Below are 15,242 nucleotides of genomic sequence, written 5' to 3' on the forward strand. Positions count from 1 at the left end.
TCTTGGTGCAAAACTGAAAGGTAACATTTTAAGAAATATGTATTATAAATAGTTTATGAAGCACCTTTTTTTTTTTTTTCCTTCCTGTTTAAGTTACTGGTATTCAAGACTTCATATGATTTGTGAGATTCAAAGTAAAATTCCCAAATATGTATATTTTTTCCCTGGGGATTTCATGTATTTATGTATATGCAGACTGTATTGTTTAGCTGTATTTGAAAGTTATTTCACAGTACAACGAGATCCTATTTTTTTACAGCCAATCAAAGTTGTGCCTTACCAGTAATCAAGTGTTTGCTTGTATAGCAAAGCGAAGCAATGCCCTATGAAAAATTAAGTTGTATTTATTTTTTAATATAGTACTCAGAATATTAGGTGTATGAATCATGTAAACCAGAATCTAATTAAATTATCAGTTCCCACAGCAAGTTCTGCATCTTCTACAAATATATCTAAAATTATATTAATCATTTTCCTGCTTATGAATTCCCCAAGCTAAAGGTTTTGATGTTGCCTTCTAAATTCTTAAGAGAAATTATGAAAATCCAAATACTAACAGGGCAACTAAAACCTCCCCATTGCTTTTCCAACAGTCTTTTCCAATCTTAAGTTCTGACCCTCAAAGTCATGGTCCTGTTTGAGTATCAACAGATACTTGCAAGCATGGCAGGCTTTTCTGCTCTTACCGGGCTCATGGCTGGCACAAAAACATGCAGCAACAAGGAACAAAGTAATCAAAAACCTATCCAGAATTTTATGTGCACTTGTCAGCCTGCATTTTCCCCCTAGGCTGCTGGGATTCAGAGCTGAGAAGTTGTGTTTGGTAACTGAAGAACTTGTTCTCCAACCTCATTAATCACAGCTGGATATGTAACAGGTATCTCACACAACATCTTGGCCAAAGGAAAATACCTACTGTCTCATGACCTGCTGCCAGTCTTGAACTGGTGGACAGTGAGTCCACGTAGACTTTTCCTTCTGGAGCCAACCCACCATCCAGAATTTAATGCAGTCAAACAGAGCTACCCATGTGGCACTAGCCCAGCATTTATATATATATATAATATATATATTGTTTTGTTTGTTTGTTTGGTTGGTTGTTTTGGAATTTGCTTCCTTTTGCAGGGTTGAGTGACTGTCAGGAGAGGGCACCTGCAGGAGAAAAGAAGACATTCTTATGCATCTCTAATTCCTGAAGCTGTTTCCCTTGTATACAAATAAAATTTCCATACAGAAAGTACATTTCAGCCATAGATATTGCCTGAACATAAACCATGGTGAGTAACAGTAGCAAATATCTCTCAGATAGATGGTGCAGCTCCTGGTCACTCTTGCACAATGAGTCACTCTTCCTCAGAATTTCATGGACACACTTAAATGAGACTTCATTTCTAATGACAGTTACATGACAAAATATGGTATATGTGTACTTGTCTTGTTGACCAGAATTTACACAAATATTTGAATATTTACACAAATATTGAAGTGTTCTCTCTTTCCATTCACCTTAACACAACAAAAAATTAAGCTGCTGGTTGTGGAATTCTCTGCCTTGATATGGTATTTGCAAGCATCAAGGACCTATGTGCATGCACACATTGGTTACAAGCAGCTACTGTCAGAGATAAAGTGATACAGGTGAAAAGCCTAACCCCAAGGAGATTAAAGCTATGATCAAGTTCTCGTAAATGATAGTGGCATACTGAATTACTGCTCTTTTGCCGAGACATAGAAGCCACTAGCAATTCTGCAAGCAGTAGTAGTTTGATTGTTCATGATCACTTATGATTATTTGAACATACCTTTGAAGAGCTTTGTCTTGCTACAAAGACTGGTGGGGATGTAATTCAAGGGCTGCCCTGAATAATGTTCTATCTGCATGCAAAACTTTGAATATGAGTATGCTGCTGCTGTTAATTTGATTTGGCTGGTTTCTCAGAGGGTGTGAACTAAAGCTGAACTTACTATTACTCATCAGTGGCTAACACAAGCACTTTACAAAAAATAGACTATCTCCATTTGAGTACATTTCAGGGATATCCTTTGTGTATTCAGAAAGGACAGGCAAATTATTTCAGAATTAAATGTGTAGAATGACCCAGTTTATTGCAGCTTAAGTAACTGTGGAACACATTTTTGAGAAATCCCAGATCCATAGCAAAATACATTGCCTGCAAGGGTGCAATAATGCTGAAGGTCTGGCTATTTTTCCTAAGATAGGCTAATTCATGAGAAGTAAAGTGCATGCAGCTCACTTGCATTCTCTCTCTACTATGGTACAGCCTCATCTGCCTGTGGTCACACAAAATGTCTATGATGGGCGTGAAAGTAAGTCTGTAGCTTAGTTCCTCTGCAGGATCCTAACCACTGAAAAAAGAAGCCAGAAAAGAAAAGTAAGAAAGAAAATAATAATAATAATAATAAAAAACAAAACCACAAAAACAAACAAACAAAAAAACCCTGGAGTAGAGAAAGCAAGTAGAAAAAAAAAAAAGATCTTCCTCACTGTTAACTCCTCACTTCATAATTTTACGTCTTTCATATTTTGAAGTCCTTGCAAAGTTTTTTGTTCCTTGTAGCATAGTTATCTTTAACACGAAATAATCTGATATCTCACTTATCTGCAATTTTAGAAGGTTTTGTGCACCGCATTCATATCTACCAATTGTTAAAATGACTTTATCAGTTGCCAATATTTGTTCATTCAATATGCAACAGAAAGCAATCTGAGCTCAAAGAATTTTTAAAAATATTTTCCATAGAAGTTAACGCCTGAAATACATGAAATAAAGTTCAGTATAATTAATATAGTAAAAGTCTCAGTCACCAAAAGGAAATTGCAGAATGTGGGTGTCATGCTGCTACCTGTTGCCTAGCAATATTGCATACGTGTGGCACAAGATTGATAGATATCACCCACTCAGATCGCTGGATTCAGACCTTCACCGTGGAGTTGTCAGTTGGAAAAACTGCCAGGAAACAGAGAGAGAAATAACAGATGGGAAGGGAAGCATCACAGGGTAACTTCATCTCAGTGTCCAGCACCACACTACCCAAAAGATCAGCTTAAAAACAGGGGGTGCTCTTTTTTTTTTTTTTTTTTTTTTGAGTCTGTTTGTCCAACAATATATGTAAATATGTACATGTATATAAATATATATATATGAAAACTTGCTTCCTAGCTAGGTATATCTGGGTCGTGCAAGTTGAGGTAATGATATCCTGAAATTAAAATGGCAATTCAGTTTCATAATTTTTAGTGACTCACAATGCATTACTTTTAAGTAGGATGAACAGAAAATTCTCTGATATTATAGATAATTATAATGTTATTATAGTGTTCCTGATAGCGAATGCTAAAGTTAAGATTAAGATGCAACACAGCATTTTAAGCAACTCATACCTTCTCAAAATATACTTTTTGCTAAAATTTTCCATGATCCACTTGGCTTCAAAGTCAGCTTTTTCTGAGAAATCTTTCTATGGAATTAGTTCTGCCATTTTTGAACCGAGTCGAGAAGCCTCCATATGTTCTATTCTAAATTCTGGACTTGCATAATTCCAAAAAATGGCTAAAGATAGACGCTTCAGACCTGACAGGTTTTATAATTCTCATTAGAGGAAGAAAATATTCTTAGTTTGGAGAAAATTAATTAAGTGTTTAAAAATAATGACATCCAAAACAATTTCATGCACAAGCACAAGGACAGTCTGAAGATATTTTTTCAGGCCAAAATGGTTTTAACTACTGTTATATAAGAAGGCATGCTCTTAACTGTTTAAAGTTGTTACACTTGAGGAGAACCCTATTTGTTTAGTCCCATCCATTAATAAGGATTCATTAAAATAATACAAAGCACCAGAAAAAAACTAATTATAAAAAGACCAAACAATCAATCCAATAGAGCATGAACTGAACAGCCATCTGTTGAACAGTCCCATTTGCAAAGGATTCAACATCCATCTTAGTCTCAGAAAACAGAGGAACTAACAACACAAAAGCCAAGGAAGGAGCGGTAAATAATAATGAACACAACAAGTAAAATAAATGTGAGTTACAGTTTATTCTAATGGTTACGAAGGCTGTGGATGGTCTTTCTTGGGAACACAACATCGGAGCATTGATGGATAGTGAAGAGAATGAGGGAACCAACCCAGAATAAAAAAATCTGCTGGATAATATGGAGAGGGACACAATGGTGTACTGCACAGGGAGCTGCTCTCAGCAGCAGTTCCTCTAGGGCCTGTGGTGCTGGAGCTGCGCTAACTACGGCACTAGGCCCGGCTCCATGCCTCCATGGCAGGACAGCACGAACATCCTCTGCAGCTTGTTTCAAGGTGGAAATGCTCCCCTATTAACCCACAGAGAAAAGGGCCTTTTGCATCTACTCAATTGAATTCTGGTTTTGCTGACATTTGGTGCTGTTCAAAGATTTTCAGAGTTATCGAATGACTTTAAACTAGTGATATCGGGAAGAACTCTGCTGCCTCCCAGTCAGCTCCTGGAACACCCACGCACAAGTTGCAGCTCACTACAGCCAAATCCCACACTGAGCTAGGACTTGGGGTCTCCTACGTAGAGCTGAAGGCCAAGGTAGGCAGGTGCATGAGAAGCTATTTAGCAGTGATTAAAAGAAAATACTTAAGGGGGTGGTGTGGGCCTCCACCCCTTTTCACGGCTGGACACCTGAGCCAGGGTGGCAGAGAGGCAGCTCTCCTCGCAGGCAATCAGAAGTCAAAGTCTGCTGCTGTAGGTAGGTGGCTGGGCTGCAACTCTGAAAGATATGAGTAGACATCTCTATTTTCTTTTTAAAATGCAGCAAGAGGGAACCAGTCATAGGTTTATTCCTTTTTATATAATCTCCTAGAGGTAGAGCAGCTGAAAAATAAGATTTAAGTTATTCACATGCACCCTGAGCGGTTCAAAATTGCAGCTTTTAGTGCGTGGTTTTGACTTTGAGGGAAAATGAGGTGGGTTTGTCCTCTTTGTTAGGAGTCATAAGCCTCGTGGTAGGGAATGAAAGCACAGGGGCTTGCAGGAGAAAGCACATGAGAGAGAGCAAAAGAAGGAAGGAGGAAGAAAAGGAGAGCAAAGGCAGGAAGGAAGTGAAGGTTTTATCCAATTTTTAGTTAATACTGGTGTAATGTAAAATATTTTCAATAACCTTGATAATGCTTTTAGGAACAATAAAATACAAATACAGAATTAATGCAAAGAAGGCTTGTGGCAATAATGAAAGGATTTTGCTGTTTTTTTTTTTTTTTTTTTTTTTTTTTTTTCCATTTTTTTGCATTATGTCTTGACCTCAACACAGCATTCATTTTTTTGTTATCATTAATGTACGTCACCTTGGGAGATGGTGATACAAAATGATGGCTATTTTTCCATGTGACATATATGAACAGAAATACTTTCTTCTATAAGGGAGCAAACCAGGAGGAAGCCTAGTCTTCTTCCCACAGCAACCTGAGTATCTTAAGAACAAAGTGTGCTGGGAGGCCTTGGAAAAGCATCTGCCATTCATCTTAATCTTCTTGTGGGCCTTCTAGTGTTACTAGGCTTACTTCCAGTTTGGCATTTGTATCATGCTCAAATGTTGGGATAACATTTACTTTGAGAAGAACCAAAGCAACCTAATGGATCTGTTCCATCCTGCATAAGCCTACTTAAAGATACACACCTTTCCAGCTTGAGGAATATAACGTTTCAGCTCTATTCTGACTATAGGGAAGTCTTTTCTCAACTAAGAGGGTGGAAGAGTGCCAATAGCAGCCCTATTATTTGGCAGGCAGGAGGTAACCTTACAGTAAACAGCTGTCAACTTCACAGTCTAGCTGAATTTTAATGGTTCAAAGACTAAAGAGACTTACGATTTTGCCTGAACCCTTGGGGTCTGGGCTGAATTACTCAGGGCTACATTTAAGCTATCGCATTAGGGTCATATGACTTGTCTATATAAATTCCTCAAAGATGCCATTAAAATGTCAGTTCTTAACTTAGCTGGAACTATAAACTACTTCAGCACAGTTCAACTCTCTGATCTAGTATAAAGCAATCAAAACAGAATAAAAAGAATATTGTATAGTTGGAGGCACTGCCATTTCTAACCACGTGCAGGTGTTTGCCATTGTTCCCTGTCATTTTAGGTTGGTCTTGTTGTACATGCAATGGAGCATTGGGCTTAGCATGAGTAAAGCAACAGTGTTTTTTTATTAGAAAACAAAGAATTTGTCCTTCTGTCTTAATTCCAGTGCATAAACATCAGTCCTTTTCCTCCTTGGGAGTCCATTAAAATGTAAGAAGGATTCCAAGACACTCAAAATATGGGCATCTATGTAATAAGGTCCTATTGCACAAATTTCTCTCAAGTTTAGAGAAATATTTTGAGCATTTATTAGCAGACTTGGAGTATTGATAGGGGCTGGAAATCAAAAAGTACCGTATCTTTCAAATGAGACCACTGGCCTGTGAACTACATGGAAACAAAACAAAACATGCCACCATTTGAAGAGGACTGTGCTGAAGCAGTAACTTATGACTGTTTCTTATGCATGAAGAATGATCATGTAGATCTGTAGTGCAATTCTTCACCAATGTTAAGTACCTTCAGTTGTTCCTGTGGACTGTGCACATGCACGTATTTTTCTGTCAGTGGTAGTAGACAATTAAAGCAGTAATTTAATTGGGGATTCTGGAGCAAAGAGTGTGGGGATGAATATTGATACCTTAATGGAGAATCAAGCTGTGGTAATAGGTCCTAGTGGTAATGTGCAGTACGATGAGCTAGGGTTTTGATTTGAGGAAAGTTAAATAGAGATGCAAAACTACATGTCAGTGCAAAACTATAAATTACAGGTGACTAGCTACATGTATTTCCAGAACCTAGCATATTTACCTGCACCTGGTATGCCTCATGAATCTACACCTGCATGATATTGATATTTCTATTACAGATTTGAGTAAGGCTATGCATTTTCTAACGGTGCAGATGTATACCAAGGCACTATCTATTATGAAAGGTGAGGGCAAATACAATCTGCTGTACTTATGTTTTAAGCAGTAATTTTTTATATTATTCTGTTACTCCTACTCCATAGGAGCCAGAAATCCTACAGCACTTAAAAAAATAAAATAAAAAAATATACTGCAGAGTTGATGAGTGTATCTTCAAAATGGACGTTGTTTGGAAGATAAAGTTGTGCCCTGCAGAGAAAATAAAATGCAGATTTATTGAAGCCAACAACAATAACAAAAAGCTGTATATTGGATTTCAAGTCCTTTTTATATTGTAGGGTCTATAAAAAATCAGGTTCTTTGCCCTTTATATTGCAAGTCAAGCAGGAACAACCATTGAAAGTTTTTTTTTGATCACCCGTCTTTTATGTTCCCTGTAATCAAATATGTACTGAATTCAAGTGATTTGAAGAGCAATATCATTTCTTTACTAAAAACAAAGAAGAAAGATGAAATTGTTCCTAATGTCTTATCAATAACAGTTCTCTTTTGATATCCATGGAAGTTCATTTTTGTGATACTTTACCAAAGGCATGGAGGTGATTTGAGTGCATTCAAGTTTACATTCAAGACTTCTGTCTCTTTGCTTATGGTAAGATATATCACCCCTGAAAAAAAACAGGTAAAGCAGGCTTTATGCTGAGGAAATACATGGAACAGAAGGATTGGGTAGAGGTGCCCACAGAAAGAAAACAGCAGTTCCTTCACATCCCTTGCACAAAGCAGAAGCTATTATGGCTGTGTTTCCATATATAAAAGTACAGCACTGCTTCTTTCAAGACGTTACTTTATGCTTTACATGTCCTTGTTTCTTTACCAACCGGATCAGGTTTTCCCACTGTGCTGCCCTGTGTGGAGCTGTGATGAGCCTCTGTGTTGTGTGGACTTTGCTGTGTTAAACTGGATGTAATAAATCAGAGTCAATGCATAACATGAACTGTCAAGCAGTAGTTGGAAGTTCAAATATTGAGAGCTTAGCTTACTTATTGCCATGGCAATCACTATTAAAAATATTTTTAGCTTATACTAAAGGTACAGAAAAATGAGAAGCAAAAGGCATTTGAGATGTGAAGTACAAAGACTTTAATTTTAAAAAACATTGCATATCCCTTCAGTGAGAGGAGCTTTTATAAGGGAACCCTGCGTTTGACAATCTGGGATGATTAAACTTGATATTAACTGTCTTCTCAGGGACAAAAAAATAAAAGGTAAGTTCAGCTAGGTTGGTGCTGCTATTGTTCATAGTCTGAATCTTGTTTTTATGAAACAACTGATCATGGCCTGAACATCATGCAATATCTCTGCCTTGAATAACTCTTGGCACCTTGCTGCTGCCTCCAGTCTCTAAAATACAGAAGTTAGTAATAGCTATTTTAACTCATAGCAGTGCTCTGGGGCTTAATTAATAGTTCTTTATAGAGAAGTCTAACAATATTTGTCAATATGTTTGCTGCTAGGCATTGCACTTTCTCATCCAATGTTCATAAAAGAAAGATGATCACTCCTCCCGAAGTATTTTATAATAATTTATTTCAAGATGTAAAATACGTTCCTGAATTCCTTGTTCTAATGTCCATGAATGATGCTGTCTAAGAAGCATGATAAAGGAGATTTTTCCTATTAGAAATGTCAGTGGGAATAGTGAATAGTTATAGGTGATTACTATTTCAAATGTCTAATGACCTTTTCAGTAAAGCAACTGGACAATGAACCTCTATCACGCTCTATTTCTTTTCATAGAATATACGATCTTCATGCATACAGATGCACAAACAACTTGATTTTCTGATAGAGTAATATACCTCAAGAATTTGTATAATAATTGCTAATTTTAAGGAGATGTTGGAGTGTGAAGTCTGAGAAGTAAATGGTTTAAGATTGTATAGCTCAGACTGTGGCCAGAGTTTGGAATGTGTGGTGTTTCTATATTATCTGGCACAAACACAGGAGAGAGAGCTGATGCATGCCAGCATAAACCGTGAAGAAGGCATTGATGATAGAAGCAGATCAACAGGGACATTTGCACCAAGGCAATTCTCTATTCTTGTATGGAGACACACAAAACAGTGACAGGTGCAGCAGCTGCTGAATTGAATTGTTTGTAGCGTGGCAGCCAGGAACATACTTCAGTTTGCTCAACAACAAAGTGTTTTTTTTAAAGTAACATTCAAAAGAAGATCAAAAATACTTCATTATCACTCCAACAATAAGTTACAATGCTGAAATGTTTAATTGTAAAATGACCAATGGAGCTTCTGTGTTTACGGAAAATGTGGAGAATCTGGAGTTGAGACAGAAAACCAAATATATTGAGAGCTTTTGTACCTCAATTCTGAGGAAAATGGCAGTGCCTGTTGTTGCTGTCTGCATTTCAAAGGTGTCTGATTAGGAGGCACCAGCCCATGCTAAAAATATTAGAGCATTTTCTTATACAGAAGTACCAGGACTATTCAGATGATTTTGACTAGACAGCTTCTCCTTGCTTTTGGGTCTGGGATAACTGGAAAAAATACAGGTGGAGTCAGAATATCCTGGCTGAGAAGAATGTTTTTACATGCTCCTTCCAGTCATCGTAATATGTTTAGGGTAAACAGCTTGACCGTGACTCAAGCGTGTGGGAGACTTCCTTAGAATCACATAAGATAGTATGTGGTTCCTTCATTCTTGCTAGTACTGTATTCATACTGGATTACACAGCAACAGTATGTTTACCATTAAAAACCTCTCTGACTGTCATAGTTCAGTGTTTAGAAAGAGTGGGAAGAACCCAAAGGATTTCTCACCTGGTAGGCATTTGCACAGTAGTTTTTGGTTCTTGCATCATGCAGTGAGAACCCCAAAAAATCACATGAGCAATTGCAGTTGGTAAATGCAGCGTTTCTTGTTTTAAGTACATGAACCAATTGGAACAGCTTTCAGTATTTACATTGAGACTGTGAAGGCAAAAGATGTCTTGGCTGAATGGTTCCCCTTCAGCACTCTATTTGAGAGGTATCTATAAAGACTGAATAAAGCGGTGATTTCTGGACAAAAGAATGAATTGAGTTAATAATCTGAGCACTGAGGTGAAGAGTAGTTTACAGTCATAGCTAGTGTGAAAGCCCTGTTGTTTCTTTAAGTAAGGTATTGACTGAAGTTGGACTGCTATAAATCTTCTTTGAAGAAATCTGTATGTATACAAGCTTGAAAATTAAGTCTGCCCTGTTGTGATTGAGACAGAAAAAGACCTGACTCTCAGAACTTCACTGGTCTGTAAAATAAACATTTGCCAGGAAGGAGAAAGACAGTGTGATTTGATACACACTTTTAAAAAGAAATTTGAAGTTATACTTCTACTTAATTGAGACATTAATCCTAGAAAATTGGCTCCTACACATAACCTGAAACGTATATCACATTCTTCTACTTGTTCTCTGATATCACCAACTGAAAGCATATCACAGAAAATAAATCTGTTTTCTTGTCCAAAATATGAACAATTTCAAGAGACAACACAGAGCCAAACAGAAATCTGAAAGGAAAAAAAAACAACAACAACAAAACAAACCACAACTAACAGCAACAGATAAATAAAATGACTGCCTCTAACTAATAAACTGGGAACCTGAGTACTGTGTTTGACAATAATATAGGAACTATAATTTGGCTCACAAACCTCTCAAGAAGTAGTAAAAACTGTTATGTGTTTTCTTGATGAGAAGTTGGGCACGTTGTTGACCTCTTCATTCTAAGATGTTTCTTCTCTGGATATTCAGAGCACATGGCACTTCCATTGAAATCTCTTGTTCTGATTGCTGAAGTGTTATACAGCTATTTTCTTGTGCAATTGAAGTTATGCAGAAACCAAAGCCTAGATCCCAACCATGTAGTCATAAAGGGTCTTGGAGAAACAGTCAGGCAATAAAATATACACTGTGAATACTGAATGCAGCAGTGAAAAGTGGTCAGTCATCCTTTTGCTAATACTCCACAGGATATTTGTAAGTGGCAATTATGAATTACCTGTTAGTTAGGCAATAGCTAGTTTGCTAACTAGTAGGATTGTGACCAAAGAGTGCTGCTGGACTAGCAGTTTCCATTGAATTGCTGCATGAATTGAAATGGAGGTCTTGGAGAGATGTTTTTTAAATTGCAATTTAATTCTATAAAGGAAGTATACTGTTATAAGTACAAGCTTTTCTCATAAAACCAGGTCCAAAGGACATACACTGACAAGCCAGTTATCACAGTAAGTGATTTCTAGTTGTGAGTTAGAGATTGAGGTGCTTCAGGTGGAGTTTTAGCCTGCAGACTTCCAGGATGCTGCCAGTTGGTGCTGTGTGGTTGCACCCTGGGGTCAGTCAGGATGGTGGGAGTGTCTGCTGAGGAAGGAAAGTCTGTGGTGATGCTGGGAACAAAGTTGTTTTTTTTTTTTTTTTTTTTTTTTTTCTGTATTATAACGAATTACATATTTTTGCTTGGTGTGTGGTTTACCTTTGATCCACTCAGTTGCTTGTGATCTTGGCCCAAATCTCAACTCCTATCACTGTCTGCTATGACTTTGACTCTCATTAATATCTTCTCTTAGACAAAGGATGGGTTTCTTTCCTGGCCACTTAATACTACATTCTTAAAGGTATTCAGGCAACTAAATTCAAATAGAGATAATTAAATGTGTTTAAAATTCTGGCACCAAGTTTTTAAAGCTATTTTACATCGGAAGAATTTCTTTCTACTGTTATATGTCTGCCTTTCTGTTGGAGAAACCTGCTTTGATTTTATTGTTAGCTGAGGTCACTTAATCATCATCAAAGAATAAGTGCATTTACTTAATTTGCATGCTGTGAACTGCTGCAAGGTTTCAGGACCAAATCTTCAGCTGATAGACATCTGGGAAATTTCTGTGTATTTCAAAGAAGCCATGTCAATTTATATTAGCTGAAGATTTAATCTTTAATTTTTTTCATAATGGGATATCTGTTCTGAATCCAAAGGTCCATAAATGACATCCAATGGGAAGGGGAGGGGGAATATTAAAAAAATAATAAAAAATAATAAAAATCCAAAGACATTTGGATTATGCCTTCCTATCTGTATCTTCTTATGCTGAAGTATTTTACTAAACATTTCTCTAAATGTGCATGGAAAAATTGAGCAGTATATAGAATCTATAGTGGAAAGACAGTTGTGTATTTTCATGTGGAATTGATGACTAGTTATGGGAGGCAGAATTACCAACTCTAGAGAACACAGATGTTAACTGGCATAATGCCCTCTTGATGCAAATAAATACATTAGATGCTATAAAAGATTTTAAAACAGGAGAGCTCATCTTGGCAGGAGATATATTTGCTGGATTTGTGCTATTCATTTTGTTTTATAGAATTGCTCTGGAATTGGAATAGACTATTTGAGGAGCTTCTAAATGCACCAGTGGAATGAGAGTTTAAATTCATTTTATTTCTGATGTTTTTAAAGGGGGGAAAAAAAGCTTAATCTGTTCACAGCCACTTCACCTCCCTTAGTACCCAAAGGGTCTGAGCTACATGCCTAGTAAACTGAGCAACGGCATTATCACAAAGTGATGAAAGGCTGGACAACTGTTCAAACAGCCAGGGTTGTTAGTGTGTCTGGAGAACCACAGAGGGGCACTTTCCCTTTCCATTCAGAAGCCGTGATATTTGCATTCTTCCTCCATCATTAATATTCTTTATGATCCAAGTCTCACCAATGTTATCCCTGCCAATCTTTCACCACCTGCCACTCTCTTCAAACACTTCTTTTATTCCCACATGATTATCTGAATCTCTTCCAAGTAAAACCTGACAGAGGATAATGTGACCGGTCTCCTCCCTTTCTCCTACCAGGCTCCTGCTGCCTATCAGAAGAGGATGGGAGGGTTTTGAGTGTCTTCTTTTACCTTCTCTAATAACCAGAGGGACAGGGGCAGCAACATTCAAAAGATGGTCAAAAACTTGGTGACATACCATGGGAACTGCAGTCAGGGTAGTTTAAAGCAATGCTATCCCATGATGCTTATACTTTTTCTTTTATACATTCTGTTTTTTAAAGCAGAGGGGAGGGACCTACACCTCAGCCCCTCACTCCAGTGACGGGACGTTAGTACAAGCCCACCTAGATAACCGAGGAATGCTGGAGAACTGCCCTGGTTCATTACAGCATTTCCTATCTTTAAGCCTTGCCATTACTTTGCAGCATTCATTAATAAAAGTAGAATGAAGGGCAGGAGGGAAGCGTGAGCCTGAGTTGTTGTTTTTTTTTTTTTTTTCCCCCCTCAGTGGCTGTCACATTCCATAGCTGCTGCTTTTGTATTTTGCAGTCATTTATTTGTTCCCGAGACGTGTCCCTTTAACTTCCTGATCTCATTTTTCAAGTATTTTGGAGCATTTTGCCTCCTCCCTTTGTCCCTCCTGATTCCCCTGATGTCAAGATAGCTTTTTGTGTTCATGCTGTTGTTTTATGAAGCCTTTGTCTCCTTATACTCATCTCTCCACTACACGCTACTGTGAGCTCCCTTTACTAGTGTCTGCATTTCTGCGTCACATCAATCTCGCAATCTGACAGATGCAGCCTCTAAAATAACCTGTGCGTGATGCATACAACCCGAAAATAAACATTTATTTCAGTGTTAGGTGCGTCATACCTGCAAATAACCTCGTTTATCTAGACACGTTTATTTTAATGCTTATTGTATAAATACCAGTATCTCAGCATACTCTACAATACCATCTGCCACTTGCTGTTGTATTATGCATAATTTAATATAGCCCTATGTTACTCCAATTTTTTATGTTGCCAAGTTCATACGTAGCTACATACTTTGACAAGTATACAAGTGTGTTATAAAGATTACACAAAACATTACTCTAAGATTTGAAGTAGAGCTTTTGGGCTACAGAATGTAAATTCAGACGAGGTGTCTCACGCTAGCAGTTGCACGATGTGGGTTCAGGTAATGCAATATTTTTGTACATACCTGTTTTCAATCTTCTCAATAACTTAAATATCAAAGTGTAAAAAATGATGGAATTGCACGATAAGAAATGAGAGCATAACCCACTGGCCTGCTCACTGATCTGATGTTTTCAATTCTCCCTGGGCTAGAGAGAACTTAACTCGTGCTCAAGTGAATTAATTGATAATGTACTGGGCTGCCAGAGTATTTTAGGGACCGTTGTAGATAGAAAACTGGTATGGCTCTATTTGATCACAGTGTTACTGGTTCTTGAAGCCAATGTACGCAGTAAGGAGATGCAAGAAATCCTGCACTAACCTGTCACGTATCAAATGTTAATTTCCCTTATTTAATGGGTTAGCATAACATCTGAAGCCTGAGATTACTTGCACCTCTGTTTTGTGTTTCGGGACATGTTTGAGTATTTTCATTAATTCCAGGTTTTTCATAGCATAATTATTCCACACTAATACTTTAAGTCATGCTAAATAGGGACTGCTTTTGAAATGCACATAAAGCCAAGTCTAAATAACACCAGCTTCCTCGTAGTTTCCCATCTCATAAAATTTGGGATGAGTCGCTGTAGTTGGGATCAGTCATGAGAGAACTTAGCTAACGCCTTAGAAGTCAGAACGTGCAACAGCTAAAACATGGTACCCGTTTTAAAAAAGCATTCAGAATTGCAAGTGTAACCTCTAATCATTAGTTGTTTTGATCACTGTGTGCCCTTCCTCTGAGATATCTCCTGTCTTCACAAAGTTCTCAAAGACAATTATTAGAGGCTGGGGATGCAATGTCAGGTAGTCCCTGAGGACTGAAAATATACTAAATTAAATCAGTTCTTTAAATAACTTTTTACCTCTCCAAGAGTTCTGGCCTTGCATTCCAGGGTCATAGCTAAAATCTCACAGAGCTTCACAAGCAGCAGGCCTGTCTTCAGCAGCAGCAGAGCACTGAGCACTTTTGAAATATCCCACCCTGAGCTTACCAGCTGGCTCTTTGTAATACAGGTGATTGGACTTTTCAGCAATACTTATGCAAAGACACCCTCTGTCAATTCTGAAACAATTTCTGCTTGATCGCTGGTACTTTTTCATATTTAGGATAAAACAGTTCTCATTTACCTCATTTTGCTATCACAAAGCCATTTTTTTTGGTTAAAATGATTTTAGAGGAATTTGAGAACATTGGTTCTAATAATAATGTCAAAAAGCACCAGGAATTTTATTGTTAAAGCAGTGGCTATGAATTACTACTATCATTGATACAGAA

General features: G+C 37.5%; 1 protein-coding gene across 1 annotated transcript in view; it reads left to right on the forward strand.

The window, feature by feature from the left end:
- Positions 1-4,664: 4,664 nt before the first annotated feature.
- Positions 4,665-15,242, forward strand: part of NLGN1 (neuroligin 1) — a 423,896-nt gene continuing 413,318 nt past the window's right edge. The window contains exon 1 of the mRNA XM_068691890.1: positions 4,665-4,754. The gene's annotated coding sequence lies outside the window, so the exon portion shown is untranslated. The remainder of the gene's footprint in view (positions 4,755-15,242) is intronic.

The sequence above is a fragment of the Anas acuta genome, chromosome 9 (assembly GCF_963932015.1).
Source record: "Anas acuta chromosome 9, bAnaAcu1.1, whole genome shotgun sequence".
NCBI classification, from domain to species: domain Eukaryota; kingdom Metazoa; phylum Chordata; class Aves; order Anseriformes; family Anatidae; genus Anas; species Anas acuta.